Source organism: Haematobia irritans, chromosome 1 (assembly GCF_050003625.1).
Source record: "Haematobia irritans isolate KBUSLIRL chromosome 1, ASM5000362v1, whole genome shotgun sequence".
NCBI classification, from domain to species: Eukaryota; Metazoa; Arthropoda; class Insecta; order Diptera; family Muscidae; genus Haematobia; species Haematobia irritans.
The window spans coordinates 196,071,774-196,093,241 of NC_134397.1; the positions used below are offsets into that span (position 1 = coordinate 196,071,774).

A 21,468-nucleotide genomic window follows, 5' to 3' on the forward strand; every position below is an offset into this window, starting at 1 on the left:
TATCGGTCCATAATGATATATAGCCCCCATATAAACCGTTCCCCAGATTTGATCTCCGGAGCCTCTTGGAGGAGCAACATTCATCCGATCCGGTTGAATTTTGCAACGTGGTGTTAGTATAAGGCCGCTGATAACCATGCCAAAATTGGTCCATATCGGTCTGTAGTTATATATAGCCGATCCCCAATCACACAAAAATCGGTCCATATCGGTTCATAATCATGGTTGCCACTCGAGCCAAAAATAATCTACCAAAATTTTATTTTTATAAAAAACATTGTCAAAATGTTATTTCTATAGAAAATTTTGTCAAAATTTTATTTCTATAGAATTTTTTTTTCCAAATTTTATTTCTATAGAAAATTTTGTCAAAATTTTGCTTCTATAGAAAATGTTGTCAAAATTTTATTTCTATAGAAACTTTAAACTCAATTATATACGTATTTAATCGGCCTTTTTATACCCACCACCATAGAATGGTGACGGGGGTATAATAAGTTTGTCATTCCGTTTGTAACACATCGAAATATCGATTTCCGACTATATAAAGTATATATATTCTTGATCAGGGAGAAATTCTAAGACGATATAACAATGTCCGTCTGTCCGTCTGTCTGTCTGTCTGTCTGTTGTAATCACGCTACAGTCTTCAATAATGAAGCAATCGTGCTGAAATTTTGCACAAACTCGGCTTTTGTCTGCAGGCAGGTCAAGTTCGAAGATGGGCTATATCGGTCCAGGGTTTGATATAGTCCCCATATAAACCGACCTCCCGATTTGGGGTCTTGGGCTTATAGAAATCATAGTTTTTATCCAATTTGCCTGAAATTGGAAATCTAGAGGTATTGTAGGACCACAAATACGTGTGCCAAAAATGGTCTAGAGGTATTTTATGACCATAAAGAGGTGTGCCAAAAATGGTGAGTATCGGTCCATGTTTTGGTATAGCCCCCATATAGACCGATCTCCCGATTTTACTTCTTGGGCTTATAGAAACCGCAGTTTTTATTCAATTTATCTGAAATTGGAAATCTAGAGGTATTGTAAGACCACAAATGCGTGTGCCAAAAATTGTGAGTATCGATCCATATTTTGGTATAGCCGCCATATAGACCGATCTCCCGATTTTACTTCTTGGGCTTATAGAAACCGCAGTTTTTATCCAATTTATCTGATTTTGGAAATCAAAAGGTACTTTAGAACCGTGAAGAGGTGTGCTAAAAATGGTGAGCATCGGTCCATGTTTTGGTATGGTGCCCATATAAACCGACCTCCCGATTTGGGGTCTTTGGCTTATAGAAACCGTAGTTTTTATCCAATTTGCCTGAAATTGCAAATCTAGATGTCTTTTAGGACCATAAATAGGTGTACCGAAAATGATGAGTATCGGTCCATATTTTGGTATAGCCCCCATATAGACCGATTTCCCGATTTTACTTCTTGGGCTTCTAGAATCCAAAGTTTTTATCCATTTTGCCTGAAATTGGAAATCTAGAGGTATTTTCGGGCCATAAAGAGATGTGCCGAAAACGGTGAGTATCGGTCCATATTTTAGTATAGCCCCCATAAGAACGGTTTCCAGATTTAACTCCTTGGGTTTCTAGAAACCGTAGTTTTTATCTGATTTGCCTGAAATTCTAAATATTCTGGTATTTGAGGCTCAGAAAAACGTGTATCGGATTAAGTTTTTATCGGTCCATTTGGTAATGCCTCCATAAAGACCGACTTCACTTCTTGAGGGTGTAGAAGGCCAACTGATCATGAAAATTGCTTGAAACTTAAGATTTCAAATCAAGACGTTATTTTATAAGTTTCTTGCACACTTACAAGAGATGTTAATGATTCCTCTAAAACTCAAACAAAAATTGTTCTTATAAATCCAGAACCTGATATAGTCCTCATAGGTGAAATCTTTAAATTTATCTTCCGGAAGTGTCCTCAAGCCCTCCTGAAATTTCAAAGGAAACCCTAATATTTGATTCATGGTGGTGGGTATTTAAGATTCGGCCCGGCCGAACTTACTGCTGTATATACTTGTTTAGTTTAATATATACCACGTATGGACTATGTGGTATATATTACGGAAATTGTTAGGAAGTTTTAAGATACCTTGCCATCGGCTTCAGTAGAAGTTTCTACGCAATCCACGGTGGAGGGTACATAAGCTTCGGCCTGGCCGAACTTACGGCCGTATATACTTGTTTACTTTGAAGTATCCGTTATATTTAAACCGACATTTGTTTGTACGTGAGTACATTTATTAATAAACGTGAGTACCTTTATTAATAAACCGCAAAAAGAGAATGAAAATTTGATAAATGAGATCTATATCCTAATTTCAGTTTTATTGTTCCATTTAAAGCCAGATAGGTCGTAAAAAAATTCGTTTTTTTTTAAAGAAGCCGCAGCTTTGGCTCGTAATCAATACCAAAATCCTTAAGGAAAGGTCAAAATTTTTGTATCCAAGTATACTTCCCAGCAAAAAAAAAGGAAGTTCTTCTCAAGGCACAACTTTAAAAGAACTTCCAAAAATGCCCTCCCAAAGGTGTTCTTTATTTTAACTGCACAGGAAGTTCATTTGAGTACATTTTTCTATAACTCGCTTTTTTATACCCACCACCACGGATTCTAGAGGCAATCCGCAGATTTTATCCAATTTACCTGTAATTGGAAATCTAGAGGTATTTTCGGACCATAAAAAGGTATGCCGAAACCTGTGAGTAACTTCCATGTTTTAGTATAGCCCCTAAAAGAACGATCTCCCGATTTAACTCCTTGGATTTCTAGAAACCGTAGTGTTTCTCCGATTTGCCTGAAATTGCAAATATTCTGGTATTTTAGGTTCACAAAAACGTGTATCGGATTTAGTTTTTATCGGTTCATTTGGTAAGGCCTCCAATAGACCGATTTCACCTCTTGGAGATAACAGGTTGGCTGATAAGTTCCCGGTCTGACACATAGATGGCGTCGCTAGTATTAAATTCATATTATTATACCCACCACCATAGAATGGTGACGGGGGTATAATAAGTTTGTCATTCCGTTTGTAACACATCGAAATATCGATTTCCGACTATATAAAGTATATATATTCTTGATCAGGGAGAAATTCTAAGACGATATAACGATGTCCGTCTGTCCGTCTGTCTGCCTGTCTGTCTGTTGTAATCACGCTACAGTCTTCAATAATGAAGCAATCGTGCTGAAATTTTGCACAAACTCGTCTTTTGTCTGCAGGCAGGTCGAAGATGGGCTTATCGGTCCAGGTTTTGATATAGTCCACATATAAACCGACCTCCTGATTTGGGGTCTTGGGCTTATAGAAATCGTAGTTTTTATCCAATTTGCCTGAAATTTGAAATCTAGAGGTATTTTATGACCATAAAGAGGTGTGCCAAAAATAGTGAGTATCGATCCATGTTTTGGTATAGCCCCCATATAGACCGATCTCCCGATTTTACTTCTTGGGCTTATAGAAACCGCAGTTTTTATTCAATTTACTTGGAATTGGAAATCTAGAGGTATTGTAGGACCACAATTATGTGTGCCAAAAATTGTGAGTATCGGTCCATGTTTTGGTATAGCCCCCATATAGACCGATCTCCCGATTTTACTCTTGGGCTTATAGAAACCGCAGTTTTTATTCAATTTACCTGAAATTGGAAATCTAGAGGTATTGTAGGACCACAAATACGTGCGCCAAAAATTGTGAGTATCGGTCCATGTTTTGGTATGGTCCCCATATAAACCGACCTCCCGATTTGGGGTCTTGGGCTTATAGAAATCGTATTTTTTATCCAATTTGCCTGAACTTTGAAACCTAGAGGTATTTTATGACCATAAAGAGGTGTGCCGAAAATGGTGAGTATCGGTCCATATTTTGGTATAGCACCCATATAGAGCGATTTCCCGATTTTACTTCTTGGGCTTCTAGAATACGAAGTTTTTATCCAATTTGCCTGAAATTGGAAATCTAGAGGTATTTTCGGGCCATAAAGAGGTGTGCCGAAAACGGTAAATATCGGTCCATATTTTAGTATAGCCCACATAAGAACGATCTCCCGATTTAACTCCTTGGGTTTCTAGAAACCGTAGTTTTTATCTGATTTGCCTGAAATTGTAAATATTCTGGTATTTTAGGCTCACAAAAACGTGTATCGGATTAAGTTTTTATCGGTCCATTTGGTAATGCCTCCATATAGATCGACTTCACTTCTTGAGGGTGTAGAAGGCGCACTGATCATGAAAATTGCTTGAAACTCAATGTAAAATATCCAGATGTTACTTCTACAGATTTAAGATTTCAAATCAAGACGTTATTTTATAATTTTCTTGCACACTTACAAGAGATGTTAATGATTCCTCTAAATCTCAAACAAAAATGGTTCTTATAAATCCAGAATCTGATATAGTCCTCACAGGTGAAATCTTTAAATTTATCTTCGGGAAGTGTCCTCAAGCCCTCCTGAAATTTCAAAGGAAACCCTAATATTTGGTTCATGGTGGTGGGTATTTAAGATTCGGCCCGGCCGAACTTAGTGCTGTATATACTTGTTTTATAATTTTCTTGCACACTTACAAGAGATATTAATGATTCCTCTAAAACTCAAACAAAAATGGTTGATATAAATCCAGAATCTTATATAGTCTTCATAGGTAAAATCTATAAGTTTATCTTCGGGAAGTGTACTTGTTGAACTTCTCTGCTTGATTTGTCATCGAATCCCCCTGAAATTTCAAATGAAACCCTAATATTTCATTCATGGTGGTGGGTATTTAAGATTCGGCCCCGCCGAACTAACTGCTGAATATACTTGTTTTAGTTCACTCCTTAGATTATAAAAAAAAAAAACGTATGGGACCAAGGCAAAAATTTGGTCACTAATTATTCGATGTAATCCAATTTCTAATGGTACAACAAAACCCTGAATTTTCATATTTTCCATAAATATATTATCGTCATTAAGCACCCATCCAGCAAAGTCACTTCTACGAAAATGATAATCTAAGGAAACTGACTTGATGCTCATTTATCATTCGCATTAACCGCAAAAGCTTGTGTACAGCAGAATGTCATCTACTGCTGACGTCACAAGGGTACCGAAACAATTGATACACACACCCACACATACCCACTATAACGGAAACTTATGAATCCTGGAAGTGCGAGACTACACTTCATATCTTGATGAAATTTTTGATTAATTAGTTCCATTCCACGAAATACTACCATAGGCCAACATTTTGTTGACCAACACCATGGGCATTCAGTGATAAGCTGGATATGAGAAACCCAATATGCCCGTTTACCGACTTACGCAATATTTTGTCATTCACATTGCTTGGCACGCAAAATTCCAATAATTGTCAAAAACAGGAAGTACTAAAGCTACTTTTCTCTGGTATGACCAACACATACACTATTTATGCGAGCCAATGGCCAATTAATGGTGTTTGGTGCTACACAGAAAAAAGGAGCATTATTTTTTGGGAAAACATGAACTGCCAAAAATTTCCAGAAAAAAACCATCCTCCTTCTTATAAAATTAAAACACAAAAGATGAACTTAACGGAAAGAAAAGCTATTGGCGCCAAATCATGGCCATATTAACGTAGGGATAACAAGTAATAAAAGTCTAAAGTCGGGCAGGGCCAACTATATTATACACTGCACCATAGATAGGGTCACGAAAAAAAGTTGATGCGGTCACCCCCCCAGTTTTGCAGCATATTCGAAGACAATTTCAGAACACCAAAACTTTTTTTTTCGTGCACCCTACGACCCCCAGAAATACAATTTATTGTGATGTGTCGTCATTTAAAGTCCGATCGAAAAGAAACGAACAAAGAAAGAAACATAATTTTTTAAGTCTTTCCATATTTTTGTGACCTATTGACTTTTTAAAATCTCTGTAACTTTTTTGTTTATGAATAAGTAAATACTTCAAAAGCAAAAGTTTCATATTTTGTTAAGATCTTTAAAATTGTTATCAGAATTGGGTATCATAGGGGTATACGAAGCGAAATAAAAAAATTAAAATCAAATTTGACGTCGGAGTCAAAAATGGCCAATGCACGAAATATAGCCCCTGATCAACCACGAACAACGCTATGCATTTCTTTTCGATCGGACTTCAAATGACGACACAGCACAATAAATTGTATTTCGGGGGGTCGTAGGGTGCACGAAAAAAAAAGTTTTGGTTTTCTGAAATTTTTCTTAAATGGTGATACGGTCAAAATTTGGTCAATATAAACTTGACGTATTTCTTTCAATTTTGCATTTAAAAAACCTGAACACCCCCCATTTTGAAGGTGTGTATGTGTAAAATGTTGCTCCTATTTTGATTTTGGAATTCACTCTTCAGTTGTCAAAATGCCGTCCAAGCAAAAAGAGCAGCGTATCAAAATTTTGCTCGCGCATCGCGAAAATCCGAGCTACTCGCACGCAAAGCTGGCAAAATCGCTAAAAGTTGCCAAATCAACCGTTACAAATGTAATTAAAGTGTTTGGGGAACGTTTGTCGACAGCCAGGAAGTCTGGATCGTGGGGAAATCGAAAACCGGAAGCCGCTGAGACGACAATGAGAGTTGCCGGTAGTTTCAAGCGAAACCCTAACCTCTCTCTCTCCGAGATGCTGCAAATAAGCTGGGTGTAGCGTCTACAACCGTGCATCGAGCCAAAAAACGAGTCGGACTATCGACTTACAAGAAGGCAGTGACTCCAAATCGCGATGATAAACAAAATACGACGGCCAAAGCGCGATCCCCGACGATGCTGACGAAGTTTGAGTGTGTGGTAATGGACGACGAAACCTACGTCAAAGCCGACTACAAGCAGCTTCCGGGACAGGAGTTTTATACGGCAAAAGGAAGGGAAAAGGTAGCTGATATTTTCAAGCACATAAAACTGTCAAAGTTAGCAAAGAAATATCTGGTTTGGCAAGCCATCTGTACCTGTGGCTTGAAAAGCAGCATTTTCATAGCTTCCGGGACTGTCAACCAAGAAATTTACGTGAAAGAGTGTTTGAATAAACGTCTGCTGCCTTTCCTGAAGAAACACGGTTGTTCCGTACTGTTTTGGCCGGATTTGGCATCTTGCCATTACGGTAAAAAGGCCATGGAGTGGTACGCCGCCAACAACGTGCAGGTGGTTCCCAAGGACAAGAACCCTCCCAATACGCCAGAGCTCCGTCCAATTGAGAAATACTGAGCTATTGTCAAGCGGAACCTAAAGAAGACCAAAAAAACTGCTAAGGACGAGCAGCAGTTCAAGGCAAACTGGCTTTCTGCGGCGAAGAAGGTGGACAAAATCTGATGGCAGGTGTCAAGCGTGAGACCCGGCAATTCGGATTTGGAAAAGCGAAAGCCTAACTGAATATTTTTCCTGAATTTTATACTAATTAAACTTGAAAAAGAAATTTAATTTGATTTTTTAAATAAACGATTTACACGCGTTTTCTTTTGACCAAATTTTGACCGTATCACCCTTTAACCTTTTTTTCCTTTAGGCCGTGACCCTATCTACTAGTTAAACTACTTAAAAAATAAATAAATAAACAAGTATATACAGCAGTAAGTTCGGCCGGGCCGAATCTTAAATACCCACCACCATGAACCAAATATTAGGGTTTCCTTTAAATTTCAGGAGGGCTTGAGGACACTTCCGGAAGATAAATTTAAAGATTTCACCTATGAGGACTATATCAGGTTCTGGATTTATAAGAACAATTTTTGTTTGAGTTTTAGAGGAATTATTAACATCTCTTGTAAGTGTGCAAGAAAATTATAAAATAACGTCTTGATTTGAAATCTTAAATCTGTAGATTTTCACCCAGGAAGTAAAATTTGGAAATTTTACATTGAGTTTCAAGCAATTTTCATGATCAGTTGGCCTTCTACACCCTCAAGAAGTGACGTCGGTCTTTATGGAGGCATTACCAAATGGACCGATAAAAACTTAATCCGATACACGTTTTTCTGAGCCTCAAATAGCAGAATATTTAGAATTTCAGGCAAATCAGATAAAAACTACGGTTTCTAGAAACCCAAGGAGTTAAATCTGGAAATCGTTCTTATGGGGGCTATACTAAAATATGGACTGATACTCATCGTTTTCGGCACACCACTTTATGGCCCGAAAATACCTCTAGATTTCCAATTTCAGGCAAAATGGATAAAAACTTTGGATTCTAGAAGCCCAAGAAGTAAAATCGGGAAATCGGTCTATATGGGGGCTATACCAAAATATGGACCGATACTCATCATTTTCGGCACACCTATTTATGGTCCTAAAATACATCTAGATTTCCAATTTCAGGCAAATTGGATAAAAACTACGGTTTCTATAAGCCCAAGACCCCAAATCGGGAGGTCGGTTTATATGGGCACCATACCAAAACATGGACCGATGCTCACCATTTTTGGCACACCTCTTTACGGTTCTAAAGTACCTTTTGATTTCCAAATGCAGATAAATTGGATAAAAATTGCGGTTTCTATAAGCCCAAGAAGTAAAATCGGGAGATCGGTCTATATGGGGGCTATACCAAAATATGGACCGATACTCACCATTTTTGGCACACCTCTTTATGGTCATAAAATACCTCTAGATTTCAAATTTCAGGCAAATTGGATAAAAACTACGATTTCTATAAGCCCAAGAAGTAAAATCGGAAGATCGGTCTATATGGGGGCTATACCAAAATATGGATCGATACTCACAATTTTTGGCACACGCATTTGTGGTCTTACAGTACCTCTAGATTTCCAATTTCAGATAAATTGAATAAAAACTGCGGTTTCTATAAGCCCAAGAAGTAAAATCGGGAGATCGGTCTATATGGGGGCTATACCAAAACATGGACCGATACTCACCATTTTTGGCACACCTCTTTATGGTCATAAAATACCTCTAGATTTCAAATTTCAGGCAAATTGGATAAAAACTGCGGTTTCTATAAGCCCAAGAAGTAAAATCGGGAGATCGGTCTATATGGGGGCTATACCAAAATATGGACCGATACTCACCATTTTTGGCACACCTATTTATGGTCATAAAATACCTCTAGATTTCAAATTTCAGGCAAATTGGATAAAAACTACGATTTCTATAAGCCCAAGAAGTAAAATCGGGAGATCGGTCTATATGGGGGCTATACCAAAATATGGATCGATACTCACAATTTTTGGCACACGTATTTGTGGTCCTACAATACCTCTAGATTTCCAATTTCAGGCAAATTGGATTAAAACTACGATTTCTATAAGCCCAAGACCCCAAATCGGGAGGTCGGTTTATATGGGGACTATATCAAAACCTGGACCGATATAGCCCACCTTCGAACTTGACCTGCCTGCAGACAAAAGACGAGTTTGTGCAAAATTTCAGCACGATTGCTTCTTTATTGAAGACTGTAGCGTGATTACAACAGACAGACAGACAGACAGACAGACAGACAGACAGACGGACAGACGGACATCGTTATATCGTCTTAGAATTTCTCCCTGATCAAGAATATATATACTTTATATAGTCGGAAATCGACATTTCGATGTGTTACAAACGGAATGACAAACTTATTATACCCCCGTCACCATTCTATGGTGGTGGGTATAAAAACAAGTAAATACTGCCGTAGGTTCGGCCAGGCCGAATCTTATGTACCCTCCACCATGGATAGCATAGAAACTTATACTAAAGACTGTCATCCACAATCGAATTAAATGGGCGAATTAAAACTTCTTAACACCGTCTTCTCAATTGTAAGTAAGTCCATACGTGGTATATATTAAACAAAAACAAAAATCCGATTAAATACGTATATTGAGTTTGAAAAAATGTTCTATAGAAATAACATTTTGAAAACATTTTCTATAGAAATAAAATTTTGACAAAATTTTCTATAGAAATAAAATTTTGACAAAATTTTCTATAGAAATAAAATTTTGACAAAATTTTCTATAGAAATAAAATGTTGACAAAATTTTCTATAGTAATAAAATTTTGACAAAATTTTCTATAGAAATAAAATATTGAAAAAATTTTCTAAAGAAATAAAATCTTGAAAAAATGTTGATTGTAATACAATTTTGAAAAAAATTTCTATAGAAATAAAATTTTGGTAGATTATTTTTGGCGATCGGCTATATATAACTATAGACCGATATAGACAAATTTTGGAATGGTTGTTAGTGGCCATGTACTAGCGCAATGTACCAAATTTCACCACGTACAAAATTTCAACCGGATTGGATGAATTTTGCTCCTCCAAGAGTTCCGGAGGTCAAATCCGGCGATCGGTTTATATGGGAGCTACATATAATTATGGACCGATATGTACCATTTTTTGCATAGTTGTTAGAGACCATATACCAACACCACGTACCAAATTTCAACCAAATCGGATGAATTTTGCTCATCCATGAGGTTGCGGAGGTCAAATCTGGGGATCGGTTTATATGAGGGCTATATATAATTATAAACCGATGTGGACCAAGTTTTGCATGGTTGTTAGAGACCATATACTTACACCATGTACAAAATTTCTGCCGGATCAGATGAATTCTTCTCCTCCAAGAGGCTCCGCACACCAAATCTGGGGATCGGTTTATATGAGTGCTATATATAATTATGGACCGATATGGAGCAATTTTTGCACAGTTATTAGAGACCATATACTAACACCATGTGCCAAATTTCAACCGGATCGGATGAAATTTGCTTTCTTAGAGGCTCCGCTAGCCAAATCTGGGGATCGGTTTATATGGGGGCTATACGTAAAAGTGGTCCGATATGGCCCATTTGCAATACCGTCTGGCCTACGTCAATAACAACTACTTGTGCCAAGTTTCAAGTCGATAGCTTGTTTCGTTCGGAAGTTAGCGTGATTTCAACAGACGGACGAACGGACGGACATGCTTAGATCGACTCAGAATTTCACCACGACCCAGAATATACATACTTTATGGGGTCTTAGAGCAATATTTCGATGTGTTAAAAACGGAATGACAAAGTTAATATACCCCCATCTATGGTGGAGGGTATAAAAATTCGAGCGAATGTCGAAAGACTCCTGGCTGATTGCCGTACTTCAGCTAACAATTGTTTTCAAATACACCATATAAACCGATCCCAGATTTGGCTTGCGGAGCCTCTAAGAGAAGCAAAATTCATCCGATCCGGCTGAAATTTGGTACATGATGTTAGTATATGGTCTCTAACAGCATGCAAAAATGGGTCTACATCAATCGATAATTATATACAGCCCCCATATAAACCGATCCCCAGATTTGGCTTGCGGAGCCTCTAAGAGAAGCAAATTTCATCCGATCCGGCTGAAATTTGGTGCATGTTGTAAGTATATGGTCTCTAACAATTACGCAAAAATTGGTCCACATCGGTCCATAATTATATATAGCCCCCATATAAACCTATCCCCCGATTTGGCTTGCGAAGCCTCTATTTAAAAGAAGGAAAGTTCATCCGATCCGGCTGAAATTTGGTACATGGTGTTAGTATATGGTCTCTAACAATCCAACGGGAAATAGCTCAAACACAGGACTAGTACAGGACTGGTACAGGACTAGTCCCTGGTGTGCATGGACCAGTCCTAGTTCTGGTCAAGACGTATGGAAGAGACCCGTCACTTTAACATGGGTTTGTCATTGACGGGGTAAATATACACTTTAGGACTCGCCTTGCCCTCGTTCCTAAGGACACGTCCTGGGGAATTTTACTAGTAGCACTCCATAGACAGGAGTGAACCAGTTTCGGACAAAGTCTTAGAAATCTGTTTCAGTTTGGTTATCCAAATCACACCAGAAATGAAAAACTTTTGAAAAATGTTGAACTATACGAGTATGGAAATCATTAAATTATCACTATTTAAAAACTGCGACAAACTGCATCACCGGTACCAGTCCTGTGATTGGTCCGTCAATGGCAATTTGCAGCAATTTCCCGTAGGGAACCATGCAAAAATTGGTCCACATCGATCCATAATAATATATAGCCCCATATAAACCGATCCCTAGATTTGATCTCAGAAGCCTCATGGATGAGCAAAATTCATCCGATCCGGTTGAAACTTGGTACGTGGTGTTAGTATAAAGTCTCTAACAACCATGCAGGAATTGGTCCATATCGGTCCATAATTATATGTAGCCCCCATATAAACCGACCCCCATATTTGACCTCCGGAGCCCCTTGGAAGATGAAAATTCACTCGATCTGGTTGACATTTGGTACATGGTCCAACAACCAAGCAAAAATTGGTCCATACCGGTCTTAATTATATATAACCCCCATTTAAACCGATCAGCAGATTTGACTCCGAAGCTCTTGGAGGAGCAAAATTCATCCGATCCGGTTGAAATTTGGTACGTGGTGAAATTTGGTACATTGCGCTAGTATATGGTCTATATCGGTCTATAGTTATATATAGCCGATCCCCAAAACTAATCTACCAAAATTTTATTACTATACAAATTTTTGTCAAGATTTTTTTCTATAGAAAATTTTGTCGAAATTTTATTTCTATAGAAAATTTTGTCAAAATTTTATTTCTATAGAAAATTTTGTCAAAATTTTATTTCTATAGAAACTATACAAAATTTTGTCAAAATTTTATTTCTATAGAAAATTTTGTCAAAATTTTATTACTATACAAAATTTTGTCAAGATTTTTTTTTATAGAAAATTTTGTCAAAATTTAATTTCTATAGAAAATTTTGTCAAAATTTTATTTCTATAGAAAGTTTTGTCAAAGTTTTATTTCTATAGAAAATTTTGCCAAAATTTTATTTCTATAGAAACTTTTGTCAAAATTTTATTTGTATAGAAAATTTTGTCAAGATTTTTTTTCTATAGAAAATTTTGTCAAAATTTAATTTCTATAGAAAATTTTGACAAAATTTTATTTGTATACAAAATTTTGTCAAGATTTTATTTCTATAGAAAATTTTTTCAAAGTTTTATTTCTATAGAAAATTTTGTCAAAATTTTATTTCTATAGAAAGTTTTGTCAAAGTTTTATTTCTATAGAAAATTTTGTCAAAATTTTATTTCTATCGAAGATTTTGTCAAAATTTAATTTCTATAAAAAATTTTGTCAAAATTTTATTTCTATAGAAAATTTTGTCAAAATTTTATTTCTATAGAAAATTTTGTCAAAATTTTATTTCTATAGAAACATTTGTCAAAATTTTATTTCTATAGAAAATTTAGTCAAAATTTTGTTACCATACAAAATTTTGTCAAGATTTTATTTTTATAGAAAATTTTGTCAAGATTTTATTTCTATAGAAAATTTTGTCAAAATTTTATTTCTATAGAAAATTTTGTCAACCGTGTGGGATCCAACGCAAAATTTATCTTGGAGTGAACTACGACCTTAGCATAGAATTTCTCTTTTATCAAGAATAAAAACACTTTATATAGATGCAAATCGATATTTCGATATGTTGCAAACTCAATGGCAAACTTATTATACTCACCCCCATCACAATCCTATAGTGGTGACTATATAAAAAGTAAATAAAAAATTTCACAACGTCATTTAAAAACTATTGTCAACATTCCAACTAGGAACTTATAATAATTCCCAGATTTATTCACTTTCTTCTTGAGTTCACTTCCAAATAGCTTCATGCTTGCTGAGAAGATGAAGTCAATTAGTAAAAATATGTGTGGCATGATGGCGTTAAGTAAATAAAGATAACAAGGTAACATTAAATTATACTTTACGTGATGTGCACCATTGCTGGTGACGATAAAAGCATCCGGAACAGGATCTAAAGTGCAACGAAGTTTGTACAATAGTGTGCTTGCTTGTGTGTGTGTGGGTAGATGCGTGTGTGTTAGTGTATATCTTTAGCATGTGGGCTTTCACTATCTTTAGAATACCTGCTGTTGTTTTACATCATGACCTGCATGTGTGAAATAAACCAAAAGTAAGAAAAAACAAAAACTAAAATTGACACAAGCTTTTACTAAGAAATGGAACAAACGCACGTAGTGTGGCATTAATGTATAACGCCAACAAAAACAATAACCTCTCAACTATTTCTGCAACAAAGTTGTACAAATTAGAAAAAGGGGGATTTATTTGTTTTAGCCTCAGCTTACATCGTAACTTTCTATGTTCTTGTTAGATGATGTCATTGTGAGTGAAAAATGATTTGCAAGAGCTACAGTAAAGCAGGATAATTGATTCCTAGAATTCGTGTTGGCGAAGTAAAAATGGAGATGGTGGCAGTGAAATTGCTGATGTGCCAAGAGCTCACAATATTCGAAAATCCATATTTTTTATAAATTATTTATTACATTTTTTCCACTAATATTCTATAAACAAAATAATATAATATAATAATATTTCGTGAAAATTTTCTATGAAAATAAAATTGCAACAACATTTACTAAAGAAAATATAAGAAAACAAGTAAGGAAAGTCTAAAGTCGGGCGGGGCCGACTATACTATACCCTGCACCACTTTGTAGATCTAAATTTTCGATACCATATTGGACTACAACTACGACCTAGACTTTGATTTCAAAAATGTGTTCACGAACAGACGGACATGGCTATATCGACTCAGGAGCCCACCCTGAGCATTTTTGCCAAAGACACCATGTGTCTATCTCGTCTCCTTCTGTGTGTTGCAAACATATGCACTAACTGTTCCACAGTGTGGCGCAGGGTATAAATATGGGAAATATTTAAATCTGAAGCAATTTTAAGGAAACTTCGCAAAAGTTTATTTATGATTTATCACTCGATATATATGTATTAGAAGTTCAGGAAAATTAGAGTCATTTTTACAACTTTTCGACTAAACAGTGGCGATTTTACAAGGAAAATGTTGGTATTTTGACCATTTTTGTCGAAATCAGAAAAACATATATATGGGAGCTATATCTAAATCTGAACCGATTTCAATCAAATTTTGCACACTTAACTGCACTACTAATTTTACTCCTAGTGCAAAATTTCAAACAAATTGGGCCAAAACTCTGGCTTCTAGGACCATATTAGTCAATATCGGGCGAAAGATATATATGGGAGCTATATCTAAATCTGAATCGATTTCAACCAAATTTGGCACGCATAGCTACAATGCTAAATCTACTCCCTGCGCAAAATTTCAACCAAATTGGGCCAAAACTCTGGCTTTTACGACCATATTAGTCCATATCGGGCGAAAGATATATATGGGAGCTATATCTAAATCTGAACAGATTTCAATAAAATTTTGAACACTTGACTATACTACTAATTGTACTCCTAGGGAAAAATTACAACCAAATTCGGCCAAAAATCTGGCTTCTGGGGCCATATAAGTCCATATCGGGCGATAGATATATATGGGAGCTATATCTAAATCTGAACCGATTTCAGTCAAATTTTGCACACTTGACTACACGAAAAAGTGTTATGTTTGTACAAAATTTCAAGCCAATCGGTATAAAACTCTGGCTGCTGGGTCCATATTAGTGCATATCGGGCGAAAGATATATATGGGAGCTATATCTAAATCTAAACCGATTTCTTCCAAAATCAATAGGGTTCTATTCTGACCCAAATTAGGAACATGTGCCAAATTTGAAGGCGATTGGACTTAAATTGCGACCTAGACTTTGATCACAAAAACGTGTTCACAGACAGACGGACGGACATGGTTATATCGACCCTGAGCATTATTGCCAAAGACACCAGTGTCTATCTCGTCTCCTTTTGGGTGTGAAAAACATATGCACTAACTTATAATACCCTGTTCCACAGTGTGGCGCAGGGTATAAATATAAGAAAATATTCCTTAAAAAAATTTTTTTAAATATAAAATTTCGATGAAATTTATTACAAAACTAGGAACAAAGATAACAACAATAACAAAACAAAACAAAATTTTCTGTTGAAATAAAGTTTCACCATTTTTAACATAGAATGGTGACGGGGGTATAATAAGTTTGTCATTCCGTTTGTAACACATCGAAATATCAATTTCCGACTATATAAAGTATATATGTTCTTGATCAGGGAGAAATTCTAGGACGATTTAACCATGTCCGAGTGTCTGACTGTTGTAATCACGCTACTGTCTTCAATAATTAGGCAATCGTGCTGAAATTTTGCACAAACTCTTTTCTTTTGTCTGTAGGCAAGTCAAGCTCGATGATGGGATATATCAGTCCAGGTTTTGATATAGTCCCCATATAAACCGACCTACCGATTTGGGATCTTGGGTTTATAAAAACCGTAGATTTTATCCAATTCGCCTGAAATTCGAAATCTTGAGGTATTTTGGGACCATAAAGAGGTGTGCCGAAAATGGTGAGTGTCGGTCCATGTTTTGGTATAGCCCCCGCAGTTAGTTTTTATCCAATTCGCTTGAAATTGGAAATCTAGAGGTATTTTAGAACCATAAAGAGGTATGTCAAAAATGGCAATGTGGTATCACAATGGACTGAATAGTCTAAGTGAGCCTGATACATCGGGCTGCCACCTAACCTAACCATGTCAAAAATGGCGAGTATCTGTCTTTGTATTGGTATAGCCCCCATATAGACGGATCTTCTTATTTTACTTCTTGGGCATTTGGAATCCGTAGTTTTTATCCAATTTGCCTGAAATTGCACATCTAGAAGTATTTTGAGACCACAAAAAGGTGTGCCAAAAATCGTGAGTATCGGTCCATGTTTTGTTATAGCCCCCATATAGACCGATCTCCCGATTTTACTTCTTGGGCTTATAGGTTAGGTTAGGTGGCAGCCCGATGTAGCAGGCTCACTTAGACTATTCAGTCCATTGTGATACCACATTGGTGAACTTCTCTCTTATCACTGAGTGCTGCCCGATTCCATGTTAAGCTCAATGACAAGGGACCTACTTTTTATAGCCGAGCCCGAACGGCGTTCCAAATTGCACTGAAACCACTTAGAGAAGCTTTGAAACCCTCTGAGGTGGGATAATCCACCGCTGAAAAACTTTTTGGTGTTCGGTCGAAGCAGGAATCGAACCCACATTGCACCACGGTGGCTCCCATACATATACTAACACTACGTTCCAAATTTGAACCGGATCGGATGAATTTTGCTCCTCCAAGAGGCTCCGCAGGTCAAATCTGGAGAACGGTTTATATGAGGGCTATATATAATAATGGACCGATATGGACCAATTTTGGCATGGAGACCATATACTAACACCATGTTCCAAATTTCAACCGGATCGGATGAAATTTGCTTCTCATAGAGGCTCCGCAAGCCAAATCTGGGGATGGGTTTATATGGGGGCTTTATATAATTATGAACCGATGTGAATCAATTTTTGCATGGTTGTTAGAGACCATATATATCACGTACCAAATTTCAGCCGGATCGGATGAAATTTTGCTGCTCTTTGAGGATCCGCAAACCAAATCTGGGGATCGGTTTATATGGGGGCTATATATAGTTATGGACCGATGTGGACCAATTTTTGAATGGATGTTAGAGACCATATACCAACACCATGTACCAAGTTTCAGCCGGATCGGAGGCTTCGCAAGCCAAATCTGGGGATCAGTTTATATGAGGGCTATATATAATTACGGACCGATGTGGACCAATTGTTGCATGGTTGTTAGAGATCATATACCAATACCATGTATCAAAATTCAACAGGATCGGATGTAATATGCTTCTCTTAGAGGCTTCGCAAGCCAAATCTGGGGGTCCGATTATATTGGGGCTATACGTAAAAGTGGTCCTACATGGACCATTTGCAATACCATCCGACCTACATCAATAACAACTACTTGTGGCAAGTTTCAAGTCGATAGCTTGTTTTGTTCGGAAGTTAGCGTGATTTCAACAGACGGACGGACGGACGGACATGCTCAGATCGACTCAGAATTTCATCACACCCCAGAATATATATACTTTATGGGGTCTTAGAGCAATATTTGGATGTGTTACAAACGGAATGACAAAGTTAATATACCCCCCATCCTATGGTGGAGGGTATAAAAAGACCGATTAAATGCGTATATAATTCAGTTTGACAAAATTTTCTATAGAAATAAAATTTTAACAAAATTTTCTATAGAAATAACATTTTGGCAAAATTTTTTATAGAAATGAAATTTTTCCAGAATTTTCTATAGAAATAAAATTTTGACAAAATTTTCAATAGAAATAAAATTTTGTCAAAATTTTCTATAGAAATAAAGTTTTGTAAAATTTTCTATAGAAATAAAGTTTTGACACTATTTTCTATAGAAATGAAATTTTAACAAAATTTTATATAGAAATACAATTTTAACAAAATTTTCTATAGAAATAATATGTTGACAAAATTTTTTATAGGAATAAGATTTTGACAAACTTTTCTATAGAAATAAAATGTTGGTAGATTATTTTTGGCCATGAATATGAACCGTTATGGACCAATTTTTGTGTGATTGGGGATCGGCTATATATAACTATAGACCGATATGGACCAATTTTGGTATGGTTGTTAGCGGCCATATACTTACACCACGTTCCAAATTTGAACCGGATCGGAAGAATTTTGCTCCTCCAAGAGGCTACGGAGGTCAAATCTGGAGAACGGTTTATATGAGGGCTATATATAATTATGGACCGATATGGACCAATTTTGGCATGGAGACCATATGTTAACGCCATGTTCCAAATTTCAACCGGATCGGATGAAATTTGCTTCTCTTTGAGGATCCGCAAGCCAAATCTGGGGATCGATTTATATGGGGGCTATATAAAATTATGAACCGGTTGTTATAGCTTGAAACTACCTTCCTAAATATGCCTTGACTTTCATGTACTTTCTCCAAATTACTGATGACTGCAATTAAAACTACAAATTTATATGGAAAGCTGACCACGGATTGTTTTAGTTTTCTAAAATTTGTATTTTATGCAAAATTATTTTTTGTTATATATATATATTTCCTAACACAATTTTTAATCAATTCTAACACTTTTCTCATTGCAGACTTTTTCTACATGTACCAATTGTAAAACGAAAAAACAAAAACTATTAAAACATTCCTCGCCTGCAGGCTAATAAACTCGATTTGTGATACAAATTGGATACTCTTAATATTGATATGCTGAAGGATATCTTTCTTCTTAAGAAACCTTCTTTGACTCTCCCCTATGCCATAACATTTGCATACTTTTTCAACGTGACAAATTACAGGTTTTCTTTGTGAAACCATTCATTTTGCTCTTCGAGTTGGCAAAGCAATTTTCCTTTAATTTTACGTAATTTTTTCGTACTCACAAATTAAATAACCAAAGGGTATAGAAGTAAGAAAAAACAAAAAAATGAACGACGAAATCATTATAATGATTTCGACTCAATGTCATTCACGATGGTAAATCTTGGAACCGCTTGCAGGCATTGGCCATCTTTACCAAGAGGACCAGTAACATTATCGTTATATTCGTCTTCTTCTTCCTATTCTTCATCAAGGCTACAACTACCATATATACGCGGCTTTTGTCATATTGCAAAAAAGCGAACCACAAACCAAGAGCAAGCAACAAATTGCCAACAACAAAATCTGCAAAACTATCAAAAACTTCAGAATTACAATCATCACCAACAACAACAGCAACTGCAAAAGAATCACCAGCACCAAAGGAATCTCTATAAAGACCAGCTACCACATCAGCATCTCATTCGCCGTCATCAATTGAGAAGACAGCAGCAACAACAGCTGGTGTATAGCATCAGCATACGTGCCATAGCAACTTTCAAAAATGGATAAAAGTTTGCATTTGAATTCGAATTTATCAACGTTGCAAGTTAAATGTTACCGTAATTCATGGTTACACCAAACGAACTCAAAACTACTATTATCACTGGTGAGTAAGACGAATGCGCAAATCTATTTGTACGAAAATTTCCTTTTTTTCTATGATTTTTTTGGATTGGGGGGTGGGAGGTCTAGCAGTTTTTTTTAGAATTTGTTCACTTTAGTTTCTTTTTTGCATACTTGATGAGATGGTGAAATGAAACTATTCTCTTGAATATTCTGAATTGGAATTTCGCTTGAAATTCTTGGAAAATAAATCCATATATGAGAATGAAGCTAATCAATTGGAAATTGCAATATCGATAGAATTTCAATTGATTTTAAAGAAATTATGAAAAAAAAATGAAACAAATGATAGTCAAGTAAAATCGACAATGTGTTGTCCTATATTAAGTCAATTAGTTTAGATTGGATGAGAACAAGTATTTAGCCAGAATAAATTATCAACAATTTTTGTTCAGGATTTTTTCACAATTTTTGAAAATTTATGCCGAAAAAGAATAAAGACTCATTTATCGGAAAGAACATTTTTCATATTCAGCATCGGTCTGAAGAATCTTCTGCCTTCAAATTTGCAAACAATTAGCAATGCTAACACATTCAAAATAAAATTAAATAATTTCTTCAGCTCTCAGTAAATAAAACAAGTATATACGGCCGTAAGTTCGGCCAGGCCGAAGCTTATGTACCCTCCACCATGGATTGCGTAGAAAATTCTACTGAAGACTGTCATCCACAATCGAATTACTTGGGTTGTGGTATCTTAAAACTTCTTAACATCGTTTTCTAAATTGTGAGTTAGTCCATACGTGGTATATATTAGACAAAAAAGTTATGTATAGTTAAGTCTACAAATAATAACGAATCGATATGGACTTTTTGCACGGTACGTAGAGAGAGAATTGAAATATGGGGGTCGCTTATATGGGGGCTCTATACAATTATGAACTTGATATGGACCAATTTTTGTGTGATTGGAATCCGCTTTATCTGAGGGATATATATATAACCATATACCGATATGGCATGGTTTTTAAAGACCATATACTAGCACAATGTGCCAAATTTCAACTGACTCGGATGAAATTTGCTCCTCCAAGAGGCTCCAAAACCAAATCTCGGGATAGGTTTGTATGGGGCAATATATGATTATGGACTGATATGGATCACTTTTGACATGGTTGTTAAATATCATATACGATCACCACGTACCAAATTTCAAGCAGATCGGATGAATTTCGCTTCTCCTAAAGGCACCGGAGGTCAAATCTGGGGATCGGTTTATATGGGAGATATATATAATTATGGGCTGATAGGAACCAATTCCTGCATGGTTGTTGGATACCATATACTAACATCACGTACCAAATTTCAACCGAATGGGAAGAATTTTGCTCTTCCAAGGGGCTCTGGAGGTCAAATCTGGGGATCGGTTTATATGGGGGCTATAAATAATTATGGACCGATGTGGACAAATTTTTGCGTGGTTGTTAGATACCGTATACTAAAACTATGTACCAAATTTCAGCCGGATCGGATGAAATTTGCTTCTCTTAGAGGCCTCGCAAGCCAAATCGGGGGATCGGTTTATATGGGGGCTATATAAAGGGTGATTTGTTAAGAGCTTGATAACTTTTTTTTTAAAAAAAAC

The 21,468-nt window shown here is 36.2% G+C and overlaps 1 protein-coding gene across 2 annotated transcripts in view; it reads left to right on the forward strand.

Moving 5' to 3' along the window:
* Oamb (Octopamine receptor in mushroom bodies) overlaps window positions 1-21,468 on the forward strand; it is a 501,549-nt gene that overhangs the window by 271,000 nt on the left and 209,081 nt on the right. For both annotated transcript variants that reach the window (XM_075292480.1, XM_075292479.1), the window contains exon 4: window positions 18,989-19,866. The gene's annotated coding sequence lies outside the window, so the exon portion shown is untranslated. The remainder of the gene's footprint in view (window positions 1-18,988; window positions 19,867-21,468) is intronic.